Raw genomic sequence first — 12,346 nt, 5'->3', positions numbered from 1 at the left:
ACATAAAACAAAATGAAATAATATAAAATGAAATGAAATAAAATAAGTAGTAAAAAGAAAAAAAAATTAAAAAAAAACACAATATATAAAAGAAAACTTTATAAAAATAAAATAATACTTTCAATTAACGTAAAACAAGATATAATAGAGAAAAATATAATGAATAGAAAATAAAAAAGTTAAATTATTAAAATTAAGTGTAACAAAATAAAGAATTAAAAACATTAAATAACAAAAGTAAAAAAAAAAACTAAAATTAAAAATTAGTTCATTAAAATAAATACTTCGATTCAAATAAAATTAAATCAAGTTAAATATGGTATATTAAAATAAAATAATAAATAATTAAAATAAACTAAAATAAATGAAAATAAATTTATATGAAATGAAATGAAGTAAATTTAAAAAAGTTTAGAGAAAAAATTATTAAAAAGAAAATAAAAATAAAAAGAATTAAAATGAATTAAATAATAAAACTTGATAAAAATAAAAGTAATAATCCGATTCAGGTAAAATGAAATGAAATGCTATTTTATTTCATTTCATTTTACCTTTTATTTCATTTCATTTTACCTGAATCGGATTATTACTTTTATTTTTATCAAGTTTTATTATTTAATTCAATTTTATTCTTTTTATTTTTAATTTCTTTTTAAATAAACTTAAATTAAATTAAATTAAAAATAAAATTAAATCAAAGTTAAGTAAAATAAATAAAGTATTAATTAAATTATTTATAAAATAATAAAATAATCTAAATTAAGTAAATATAAAGGGTGGCTAAGTTTCAAGGGCGGGTGTTGATTTTGAATAAAATACAATTCTTTTAAGATATTATTGCCATTAATCTTTATTATGATAATATTGGTATGGCTCAATTACGTATGGAAGAAAATATCGGCCAAATGGCCACCGCGGTCTCGGCGGCACACCTCCATCCGATGGTCCAAATTTTCAATGATGCTGAGGCATAATTCTAGTTCTATGCCGTTAATGTGCCGAAATATCTCTTCCTTTAGCTCTTAAATTGTTGCTGGCTTATCGACGTATACCTTTTCTTTCAAATAACCCCAAAGAAAGAAGTCCAACGGTGTCAAATCATATGATCTTGGCGGCCAATTGCCATCGCCGCGACGTGAGATTATTCGGCCATCAAATTTTTCGCGCAAAAGAGCCATTGTTTTGTTAGCTGTGTGACAAGTGGCACCGTCCTGTTGAAACCACATATCGTCCACATCCATATCTTCCAATTCGGGCCATAAAAAGTTCGTTATCGTCTCACGATAGCGAACACTATTCACAGTAACTGCCTGAATGGCCTCATTTTGGAAAAACTACGGCGCAATGATGCTGCCGGCCTATAAACCGCACCAAACAGTCACTCTTTGTGGGTGCATTGGTTTTTCGGCAATCACTCTTGGACTATCATTCACCCAAATGCGGCAATTCTGCCTATTGACGAATCCACTGAGGTGAAAATGTGCCTCATCACTGAAGATGATTTTCTTCACGAAGTGCGCAATGTGCATTTTGATTTGAACGCCCGTTTTCATAATAAGCCTGAATAACTTTAACGCGCTGTTCGATTGTATATATTTCCATGGTTCAAATTGAGTTAGTCTGAAATTGGAAAATGTCAAACGAAATGCAAAAAGGAACTTGACGTTTAGGTGTGGTTCACATTCAACATCGGCCCTTGAAATTTAACCACCCTTTATTATAAATATAAATGCATCAAAAATCTGTCAAAAGATAGTCTAACTACAAAATATTTCATACACATTTCAAAACCAGTTTATTTGTTGTTCTATGCACACCACAAACTTAACTTTCATTATTGCCGATTTGTTAATTATTTTTGAAGATTCCACACATTCCATAACTACCCTGCAATAAATTAAAGTAGCTTAGGGTCGCTGCTAAACTAAACCCCAAGGGCAAGCGATTTTTGCGCACTCAATCCTTACACAGTGCCTTCAACTGTTTTCTTCCTAGAAATGTCACTTCCCACTCGCAAAAAAAACTTTGAAAATTGTTGCGAATTGAAACGAACAAAAAACGATAGAATTTTTATTGCAGTTATTTCAAGTGCAATTGTCCAGCCCTAGCTAAAATCAGAGCAGGTTGTCTAGGTAAATACTTTATTAATTCTCCTACAGAACTGTCTAGCGTGGCTTTGGCATCAATACTACGTTTCATAAGAGCCACAAAATGGTTCCACGAGGGAAGATAAATGAGGTTCCCATGTAGCACAGCGGTATCACAACAGACCTGTAAGGTCTAAGTGATTTGGTCGTGCAGACCGACTACCACCATAACCTAATCTAACCTAGCCCATTTTAAAGTGAAACTTTTTTTTTTTGCATTTTTTAAATTTTCTTTATATTAATGGGAAGTTTAGTACGTGTCGCCGGAGAACGTTTAAGGGACAAAAGTACAGTTCTGGTCCATTGTACGTACTACCTACACCTACCTAACTTCCATCTTCATGCTAGGAATTAACTTCAATCCGTTTGGAATGAATCGTATCTTAAATGGCAGATTTCTTACATGAGTTCAACATTTTAAAAGTTCGGACCGAGTTAGCAATTTCCATACGTTTTTTTTTTTTTTTTTTTTCAAGAAACTAGTTTCAACATTATATACAATATATATATTTAATTGGCACGTACACCCTTTTTGGGTGTTTGGCCGAGCTGCTCTTCCTATTTGTGGTGTGCATCTTGATGTTGTTCCACAAATGGAGGGGCCTACAGTTTCAAGCCGACTCCGAACGGCAGATATTTTTATGTCTTTCTTAACGTTGGTGTTTTCACCGAGATTCGAACCAACGTTCTCTCTGTGAATTCCGAATGGTAGTCACGCACCAAGCCATTAGGCTACGGCGGCCGCCAGTTTCAACATTGGGAATGGGAATATACACTGATTATTTTTGCTGCAGTGAAATTTGAGGCCAGCAATAGAAGAGAGTTACTGAGTAGGCCATAATTAAAAAAATTATAAGTAGTTTCTCTTTTAGCCATAACGTGCATAAAATTAATTCATGCATATTTTATTGAAACCCAAAACCAAACAAGAATTTATTGCATTTCAATCCGAAAAATAACTTAATGCCTCTGTATTGATTCAAATTAGGAAGCGATCACAATGCTGTTTCCAAAATTAAGTGTGTTATTTTTTGTCGTTAGTTTTTGATTTCAGCGTGAGTAGAGCGGAGCATGGCGCTATTAATGCAAAACGGAGCAGAAATAGTGCCGATTTGCAGCCATTTTGAACTAGTTTGCAAGTAGTTACAACATAAATAGTACAGGTTCAGCCCTTAGGGGAATGTTACGATACTGTTGCAGTGAAGTAAATACACACACACACACACACACACACTTGCATACATGCCTAAGTTTGCTCGGCTTCATTCATATGCGCTTTTGTATAAATATTTATGTGCTGTCTAAAAGTGTCCTATTCAACGAAATTGAAAATTTGATTGCTAAATATTACAATACTTTATTTTCGTATAAAAAGTTAATATTTAAATTGCATAACATTTTTAAAAAATATGTCAAAAATAATAATTCAAAAATCAGAGGCAGATATCCACACACGCGCCTGTAGATTTAATTGCATTTTTATTCTTTGTGTTTTTTTTTTATAAATGTAATATTTACAAATTATTAATCTAAGTACGTGTTCAAATATAAAATAGTTTTTTACAGAAAAATTATTCAGAATTTCATATTAGCTAAATGGTTTTAGATATGGAAATTAACTGCCACTGCTTCTTTACAAAAAAAGTGAATAGAAATAAGCTCATCAACAAATTATAATTACAGAATAGTTAATATTTGCATAAAAAAGGACATAAACCAATGATATCCACAAGTTAAGGGTTAACCCATTCGACCCCAACGTTGCCTGCTACTATTTTATTTTATTTGTTTATTTCATTTTTTTATTTCATTTTATTTTTTACTTTTTTTTTTTATCTTTATGAATCCTGATGAAGTGCACGCATTAAGTGGGATCAAATAATAACTCATTTGTAAATCATCTAGCAAAGTAATTTTTTGAAAAACCTCAGCAGCGTTGCGTACAATTATTTCAGATTTCAGTAAGTCGTTTTTAAATACACAAATACTTCAGTAGTTATAACAAAATATATAGATGCATTTTTTCGAGCAAAATTTTATGCTAACATTGTCCAAATTTGTTCAGAAGTAAGTTTCCTTAGTGCCCAAAAAGAGGGCGTGGGGTGTAGATACTTTCAGAATAAATATAATACGATTAAGAGTAGAAAATGTTGAAGCCAAAGCAAAAACCATAGACGTCGAAAAGTTTAATTAGCTAGAATTTTCTTTACTCGTTTAATTTTTTTCAGAAACCTTCAAGACTCAGCTTAATTATTATTTGTGTTCCCTTATATTTCCCAGAAAATTTATTTTACAGGTTTCATAGTTAAATTAGGTTAAGTTGAAGTATTATAGCTGTCGATGGAAACAAGCATTACTGGATAAAGGGATATGAACATTGTTATTCCACATATAAAGGGTGGTTAAGCTTCAAGGCCCGGTATTGATTTTGAATAAAGTACAATTTTTTTAGGAAATTATTGTCATTTCTCTTTATTATGATAATAATTGTATGGCTCAATTACACCTGGGACAAAATATCGGCCAAATGACCGAAGCGGTCTTGGCGGCACACCTCCATCCGATGGCCCAAATTTTCGATGACGCTGAGGCATAATTGAGGTTCTATGTCGTTGATGTGCCGAATTATCTCATCCTTTAGCTCTTGAATTGTTGCTGGCTTATCGACGTACACCTTTTCTTTCAAATAACCCCAAAGAAAGAAGTCCAACGGTGTCAAATCACATGATCTTGGCGGCCAATTGCCATCGCCGCGACGTGAGATTATTCGGTCATCAAGTTTTTCGCGCAAAAGAGCCATTGTTTCGTTAGCTGTGTGACAAGTGGCAGCGTCCTGTTGAAACCACATATCGGCCACACCCACATCTTCCAATTCGCGTCATAAAAAGGTCGTTATCGTCTCACGATAGCGAACACTATTCACAGTAACTGCCATTATTCATACTCATTAGGGAAAAAATACGGCCCAATGATGCTGCCGTCCCATAAACCGCACCAAACAGTTACTCTTTGTGGATGCATTGGTTTTTCGGCAATCACTCTTGGATTATCATTCACCCAAATGCGGCAATTGTGCTTATTGACGAATCCACTGAGGTAAAAATGTGCCTCATCACTGAAGATGATAGTCTTCGCGAAGAGCGCGATATGCATTTTGATTTGATCGCCCGTTTTCATAATAACCCTGAATAACTTTAACGCGTTGCTTGATTATGTATCTTTCAAGAGTTCAAATTGAGTTAGTCTGAAATTGAAAAATGTCAAATGAGATGCAGAAAAGAACATGACGTTTAGTTGTGGTTCACATTCAACATCGGCCCTTGAAATTTAACCATCCTAAAAACAAGTTACTCAAGTCAAACTTGCTGTCAATGCTCTCTATAGAACCCTCGGTTCAACCACATAGTAGATAATTTTTGTTGGCCGTTCGTCTTTCCGAGCAAATTATTTGTTTGAAGAATGTTATTAGAATGATTCCAAATTCCACACAGAAAATTTACTGACGTATGGACAGAAAACTCTCACAATTCTCATTACTGAGATTGGCTCGGGTGTCAGTCATCTCAAGCTTCAGCTGAAGTAGCAGAAATGGCTGAGATTGATATGGCCAGTTTGATAGACGTATTGAAACGAGAAACTTATTGAGTGAATTTATTTAGGGTGATGCGGAATTCGAATATATAAATGAATCCAGGTATATTTGCTGTACTCGCCCCTTTTTAGAAATGAACCATTTCTATGGAATATTTATTTAATAATCTAATAACCTATTTCCAATAATAACTGTTAAACTTCGGAATATCAATTATTTCTACCCCTAAATAATTAATTCAAATAGCTATGAACCGATTTTAGTTTACATTTCAGGTTTGGGTTCATTTGAGCAAATTACATGTCTTTAGTGACATTCTTTCAATTGCTATTTCGCAATTATTATTATTATTTGGAGCATTTACGCCGCGTATTACAGAAAATAATTATTTATGCTAACACTAAATTAATATGTAATTTTCTGTAAGAAAATTCTAGCACACGAAACGAAAGTAATGTCTAAAGGCAACTAATAAACACAATTCACATTTTTAATTCTGATTTCACTGTAAGAATAACATTTTCTGTTACCATAACATTTTCTGTTAGGCCAACATATTCAGCAAACGACATTCAGAAAGTGATACCTCAATAATTTCACGGAAATTCGTTCATTTAAATGGGATGCTTGATTTTAGTTAAGCTTAAGTCGCATTTAGGGAGAGATGAAAATCTATTTCAAGTCTCGTGTAGCGAATGAAACATAATATGGGACTAGCCTTAGCTCAGCCATTAGAGGTTGTTGAGCTCTGTGGAGCGCAGCAGTAGGAGTCAGCTGTTTGGGTATTAACTTTATGAGTACAGAGGACAATCAATGACAAAAAGAAATTTGTGAACTTCAGTGAGATTTCGTGTTCACTATTGACATACAACTCGAGCTTAACTTCGCTGATAGTTTGTTATGAATTCCATTTGGTCTTATGAAAATATCCAGGATCCATTCTTACTTAATATTCATTCCTATCTGTGAAATATCCTACATGCATTTATTGCGACAAAAAAGTTGCAAAACCCCCCTTATTTAAAGCTTATGTTGAGATAATTTCGTCAGCATAAAAAAATAATTCTTTATTCTATGGTCGTTGACGCGCATCATTCTAACTTTACTCAAACTTTTCCAAAGTGCTCACACCATTTCGATAGAAATTTTCCATTTATTGAATGCATCCCGATATAACTTAATATGATTTAGATACCAAACGTAAGAGAAATGTAAAAACAAATTGAGTTTTCCTGTGAACTACTGTACAGCTAAGTCGGGTTTTATAAGACTTTCAAGCAAAGGTTTCAGATATTAGAAAATCATTTACTATGCAACTGAGAAGAACTACTTCAACATTTACTATGTAAACTAAGTTTTCAAATGTTGCAAATCTGTAACAAAGAGCTAATGGAGCTGCTTTCCAGAAAAGTCAAAGTACTTCTACAACTTTTCATTACTTTTAATTTTATTTTTCCCCAATCAGCCTTACCCTCTTTGCTCACGGTTCTTCCTAATTTTACGCAAATTTTATTCAGTTAAGTCCTTCCGACCATCACTGAAAAATTCAAATTAACTGCACTCAATTATAATTGAAACTTTTTGTCACTTATGTCGCTTGGTGTCGCAGTTGCTGGGAATGCGCACAAAAGTAGAAGAAATAACAATTTGACATGCAATTTAAGTTCTACTCCACAGCAGCACCACCAACCCATGATGATGAACGCTTTGATTATAAAAACAACAAAATAGTCGATAGTAACACGAGAGTAAACTTTGTTGTCAGCAGCTGAATTGGCGAAAAATTTAAGAGCGCTCAGGAAAAGAGTTGCCAAATTTGGTTCTGCCTAAAACGAAATAAAGAGTAATATTTGTAGAATAGAAATAATTTGTAGAAATAGGTCTTATAGGAATTGCTCAGACTGGAAAATATATGGTTTTGCAGCTTTCAATTGAAATACCAGTATAAAATACAGTGTTGGCAACCCTACCACTATGATTCTAAGTATGAGAGTCTTTTTAAGTTTCCTGTTTTCGCAAGTTGAGAAGCAGACTAAATCAGCTAATACACGTCACAGTGGACTAATCTGGGTATCTACAAGATATCGCGCTTACTTTGCCCAACACTCAATCAACAGGAAAGATAAGACTTACAGAGCCTCTCAAAACCGAGCGTACATCAACGCAAGGAAGAATCTACAGAGCACTTAAATATTGGGCATATGGCCGACAATTTCGAAGCCGGCCAAGGCGAATCTATTCAAGATAGTGGCATTCGAGCAATTTTTAAATTAGAAATGTCATGAGAAAAAGAACAAAAGAATGGAATGAATCACAAAGAAATCGAATTGTTTGTCGCGCATTCACAACAAAACAAACACTTTCCGTCATTCCATTTTACTGACATTTCTAAATTAAAGGCGAAATGAAGAAGAAGAAATCAATTACTCTAATCGACACGCCTTGAAACCGACCGTAGCACTTTCTCTAGGAGCTAATTGGATGAGAATGAGATAGTCTCTATTTAAGGTTTTCTCCGCAAGTACCAAACTGTTGGAAGAGTGCACTTTAGTAGAAAACAGAGTCATTTCTTCCTGAAAATATTCGATTTAGGCTCAGTCTCACGTGAAAGATTTCGGAAAAAGAGCGGGATGGCCTGAGGAGCATTAAGCATATAACCGTAGATATATTTCCTAGCCATCACAATGGGCCTCTGTAGAGATAACCGAGATCATTTTCTTTAAGAGCATCTTACTTTAAGTGGCTCTCAGCACTTGTTCCTAATATCTGTCTCTGCTGCTTTGAATTAGAGTGGTTAGCAAATAGGTAGCCAAAACAACTTGTTGCCTCGCTTCAACAGAGTTTGACCCCTTTTTGTGTTCCAATCGTGTTTCATAGTGACGGAAACAATTTTGCCATTAGGCAACCTATGCGACCATTTTTGCCACCATCCATCCTTCGCTTGGCATATCACTTTCGAGAAGCTCAAAAAAAAAATATAGCAAATTTGCTTGCTTGTCCTTTTCCGCTCGCAAATGCTCGGTGTCATTTCTTAAGCGCCTGGTGTCTTTTGCTGCTGCTGCTGCTACTATCAAGCGTTTTGTTGTTCTTCCAACAGCTGCTGCTGTTGTAGAGCTGGCAGTTTAAAGCTTACTCACTCAGTCACTCTTTGGTAATTGCAGTTATTTTATTTGCAAGTTTGCTTGCATGCGTGTGTGTGTGTGTGTGTTTGTGAAGTGGCAAAAGTTTAATTAAAATTCCTAATCAAAAATGCTGAACATTTGAATGAAAAATTAATTAAAATAGTTTTGTTTTCGCACGCAACAGCACTGTTCGCCTTGCAACAACAATCAACAACTAGGAAGCACAGCTCTCGTAGGCACAAAATGGCACTTTGTTGTTGCATGTAAACTACACATTTGCGAATATGTATAATATAAGTACGTGTGTATGTGCGTGCTTATGCAAATACATCATGCAGAATCCAATTTTTCACACGGTCACCTTCACCCGTCATCTAAGTTTATAATATGCGGTTCACGGACCAAATGAAAGCTTGATGTTGTAACCAAAATGATTACCGTTTGCCTCACTTTTCCACACAATAGAAAATTCGCCTACGCACTACATTCAAATGAATCTCCCTTTAGTGTCCTTTAGCGCTAACGTTTCACTTCAAGTTTATTTACTTCATATGTGTTGCTAATTATTATGTTTATAAATCGTAAATATGTATGTGTGTATGCATGTACCTATGTATGTGTTAAATATGCTTAATGTTTATATTGTAAAAAACGAGAAGGTGAAGGTGATAAATTTACGATCTGCACCACAAACTTAGGTTTGGTTTTTATATTTGGACAGACCACAAAGGCCCATGAGCATGAGTAATAAAGGAGAAATCCCTCACTGCTACTCCACTGTTCTATATATTTCGATTTCTGCAAATAAAATGACGGCAAGGCTTGTAAGAATTTTGGAGCTACAGGCTTCATGCCAACGAGCTGTGCGGTCGGTGACGACTAACCCTAAAATTTTCAAAAATGTTTAGGGCTTCATATTTTCGACAGCACAACATCAATGAAGCTAATAACAGTGCAAGGAGATGGTCTGTGATAGATCTGAATTTTTATTGCCACGGGTTGAGTTGATGACTGGAGTAACTGCTCGGTTAGGTTAGTTTGAGCTGGCTGCTGATAAGATATAGCGGTACAAATAGATGATAGGGTAAATTAGCTCAACATCACACGGAACAAGATTACATCTTATTCAATTAGCTATTAATGGCAAGTGACCCTAACTGGGCAATTAAAGAGTATGCCATGCATTTTGGAAAACCCGAGATGAACAAATATTTGCAACTTACAGGGGCCCTCAAAAACCTGGGCACAATGACACTTCAGGAACTGATTGGGCTCGCTTAAATATCTGGTAATGGGCTACGTAGCCTATTTTGATGCAATCCCACAAATGGAGCGCTGCAGCTTTACGCCTTTCTTAGAGGAAACCTTTTTATGCAAACACTCGAAGGCCTGCTGAGGAACAAACCTTTCCTAGCACAATTTTTTGTATATTTAATGTCCGCGGCGTGGATCGAAACCAGGTTTTAAAGAATTTAAGTGAATGCACGTATACAATATATCACGGCTACCAACGATATAGGTTTATTATATTCAGCAAATTTTTTTGTATTGGTCACTCAAGCCCGACCTTAATTTTTGCGACTTTTTCCAAAATCAATTTAAACTTTAAACTTTACATACTATATGAAATATTTATTTGTTTCTGTAGTATTGGGCCGACAGTTCGACCTCAAGCATCTTCTATCTCCGAAATATTTATTTAACTAAGGGTATGCTATTTCGGGACAAAATATTATAGATAACCGTTTGTTGATACGAGTATGAGCTAAAAATTAACCCATACTAGTCATTCTAGATTCAATCGCGCCTAAATTAGCCGTTACTGCTTGCACTCGTTCGCGGCTTAACTTAACTTTAATTTAGCTGAGCTTAATTTAACCTAACTTAACTTAATTCAACTTAACTTGGTTTAAATATGTATGACAAAAAACCAGATTGAAAGAAAAACGGTATGTTCTTTTCAACGTTTTATTACACACTAAACTAAAAATCCGTATAATTAAAAAGAAATGAAGGAAAAAAGAAGTTACGTAGGAATTAGGGTTTTCCACTACTTACAATTTCATTATTTAATTATACTTAACTTAACGTAACTTAACTTAATTCAACTTAATTTAACTTAACCTAACTTCAACTTGACATAACTTTTCTTAACAGAAATAAAATAACATTTTTTGTCAAGCAGCTACGAGAAAGTCAGGTCAGCAAGTGGTCAATATACAACTGAACTGAAAATGAATGTGGCTTACGGCCAGTTTATTAATTTTAAGAGTGAATTTATTTAATTGAGCGAACTGTTGAGACTTAGCGAACTATCAAATAGCTGGGAAAAAGCAAAAAATCGTTTGTAAAATTTATTTACGTAACGAACTCACTTGATAGGGCACCATAGGCGGCAAACTGTCAAATAGGAATTTGTAAAACAACAAAAGGAATGAAATGTCAGCGAAAAGGTTGACGCAGTGATGGTAAATGATTTTTTGAAAAATCCCTACACAGCCCAAAAAAATTCCCTACTTTTACCTACGCTTACAAAAAAGTTGCCCTATACAACTCCTTACATTTTTTCTTCAGTGTTTACACTATAATGAGGCACTTGCAACGTCGAAATTGAATTATTTGCTTAAGTTTTGGACTTGGTGCTATTTTGACACTTTATAATAAAAACAAGTTTTATTTTAAATATATATAAGTACACATATTTATTATATTATAAACATAAATGTAAAGAAAAATTCAGCAAAAAGACTAAAAATTAGACTTTTTCATTACATTCCGTTCTGTTTAAAGCAAGGCAGAGTTTTTATTTTTTCAGAATCCGGCACGGTTTCTTTTAAGAGTGGGATTAAATGGTTCACCACTTGCAGGGCGATATTATGCTCAGCAAAGAACCATTTGGTTTACTCGATTTTTTCTTAAAAAAATCTGTTTATTTTAGGTGTCTTTTTTATTGCCTGAACATCAAACTTGCCGCAGTTCAAAACTTTGTCACACGCAGCGCATTTTCATTTGAATGGTTCGTTAGCCATAGCTTCCAACCAGCCACTAAAATTGTCGTCGGCAAGCCACTTGTTATTGAACTTTTGTTTCCGATACTTGCATTAATTTTCGGGTGTTCCTCCGAAGAGTCAGTCGAAGAGGGGGAACTCATATATAAGTATATATGCATTTTAAATATAAAAAAAGCTAAAACTAAATTATTTGCAAACTTATTTCAAAGTGAAAAGCACCAGAAAACTAACAATTTTCGCGCGAAGAAAAAATCGCGTTAATGTTAACGAAAAAAAAACGGCAATGTTGCCGTATTAACGCTTTCAAAAGTATTCTGCCATAAAGAAAAAAAGTCTGACATGAAACCTTACTGCGGGTTTTTATTTGAAATGAACTTTTCTAATTTTTCAATTTCTATTTCAATTTTTTTTCGGTCATTCTTGAAAATTCCTTACTTTTACAGAATTTAACAAAATCTGTCCTTTTTTCCCCTA

Source organism: Anastrepha ludens, chromosome 2 (genome assembly GCF_028408465.1).
Source record: "Anastrepha ludens isolate Willacy chromosome 2, idAnaLude1.1, whole genome shotgun sequence".
Classification (NCBI taxonomy): domain Eukaryota; kingdom Metazoa; phylum Arthropoda; class Insecta; order Diptera; family Tephritidae; genus Anastrepha; species Anastrepha ludens.
This window is presented reverse-complemented; position numbering follows the sequence as displayed.